Below are 2,270 nucleotides of genomic sequence, written 5' to 3'. Positions count from 1 at the left end.
GAAATGGGTCGTTTCTAAGCCATTTAACAAAGCTTCTAAACTTCACAAGTTTAGAATTGAAGCCTAAAGAGAAGATTTTGAAGACTAGAAAGTTTCTCTAAAATCTCAAGAAATCTCTTAAGAAATGAAAAAAATAAAAAAATAAAAACTTCTAAAGAGTGCCACCCTAGTTTTGAAGAAAGTTGTTATTCGTTCCCATTTAACAAACATAAAGGAGGTTAAACTCGTTTCTCAAGGTCAAGCTTAAAAGGCCCTTGAAGTGGAGTCATCCATCCAATATCAAGTTTAAACAACCCTTAGGTCAAAGCTCTCCCCTACTTGGTTGCATAAACACAAAGAAGATAAACTCATTCGTCATGATCAAGTCTAGAAAACCTTTGAAGTGGAATAATCCATTTAAGGTCAAGTCCTGTAGATCTTTGGATTCAAATTCTCCTTAAACTTACTTTTAAGATCAAGTCTCAACAACTCTTGAAGTATATTTTGATTCAAAATCAAGTTCTAAAGACCTTTAAATCTAAATAAAATCTTCAAAAATGTATCTCTTCAAATTTATCTAAGATCAAGTCTAAACAGTCATTATATTAAAGCTCCATTAAGGAAAGAACCAAATGATTTATTTAGAGATTGTAACTCAAATTTTATAAAATAAAATTGATTTGATTTGTTCTAAATTTTCAGCAGGGGTATAGATAAGAGCAGGCAATGGACTTGGCTGAATGGTATTATCATAAATTTTTATTGCCTCCAAAATGTAATTTGTTGAATTTAATGTTATTAACTTTCTTTTAAATGGAACAATTGCGATTCTAGCGTTCTAAAAAGTTTAAAATTTTCAATTTAAGTCATGTTAATATAACTTGTTAGTCCTTTTTTTAGTTTTATGTCGACCCGTATCACATAAATTTGAACTTGGGTTTTATTTTGACTTGAAGTTTGTGTATTGTAAGTCTTCAAAATTTGAACTTATGCTGGAGTGTAATGACATTTTATTGATAATTAATACTTATTATTAAATTGAGTGATAATTATTGTATATTTCAATCTAGAAAAGCAAAGAAAAAGAAATTGGCGTAATGCCCCCCTAATACGACTGTGGCAGCTATGTTTTCGGCATAATTTTAGTTTTATTAGTTAACATGTGAACATATTGACTTCACCTCTATACCACATATTTCTATGATTTATTTTGTATAAAATTTCTCAAAAATTTATTTCTACTCTTTACCCAGAATTTAATGGAAGAAATAAATTAACATTATCGAATTATAATCATTTTATGTGTATTTTTTTTCATTTATAATTATTCACTTTACACCCCATAATAAGTTTTTTTATTAAAAAAATAACTAATTGAAGCTTTATGGGCATAGTTAAAATACTAAGAAGTGACACAATAGATAAACGGGTAAGTTATTTGCAATATAAACTTCACCCAAATTTTTATAAAACCTCCTACCTTTTTTCTATTTATTAATTTAATTCCACAGTTCTATAATTATTTTTAATTCAAAAATAACTTAATAAATTTATTTTCAATTACTTACGAAATATTTCGTCTTATTTTTTCGTAAAATTATGAAATTAGTATAAACATTTTGATCTTCAATTAATTAATTTATAAATTTTATTATTATATTTAAATATTAAGAAATAATTATTTTAATTTTAACTAAACATATACTAAATTAATTTTTAAGTAATACATATTAAAAGATATATTTTGTAATTTTAAATAATTTGTTTAAGTAGTTTTCTAACACATAATATTCAATAAATAATATAATTTTAACATTTAATATTTACACAACCTTATTCAAAATTATACATTTATAATAACACAAGAATAAATTAAGTATTACTATATATAATCCATAAATGAATAACATTAGCATTTTTAATGTTTATTTAAAAATTTTAGCATCAAATTTATTAATTTTAAATTAACATTATACTTTCATATAATATTTTTAATAATCAACTGCTATTCTCTTAGAAAAAATTAATAATATATCATTATTCTTTGACTTTAAATATATTATCCAAAAATAGTAATTAATTCAATTTTATTTTAAATACTATTTTTAGCTTATATTGATGATATTATAAATTATAAAGATTTAACATTAATATTATTTTGTTTTTATTTTCTAGTATTTCTACTTTTAAAAATTAAATATATTATAATTTAATTGATACGTAATTTCATATTTGTGTATCATATGTAGACCTGATTACGGGTCAAGCTGGGTTGGGTTTAGGCAGAACTG

This window comes from Gossypium hirsutum, chromosome A10 (assembly GCF_007990345.1).
Source record: "Gossypium hirsutum isolate 1008001.06 chromosome A10, Gossypium_hirsutum_v2.1, whole genome shotgun sequence".
NCBI lineage: Eukaryota > Viridiplantae > Streptophyta > Magnoliopsida > Malvales > Malvaceae > Gossypium > Gossypium hirsutum.
Note: the sequence above shows the minus strand (reverse complement) of the source record.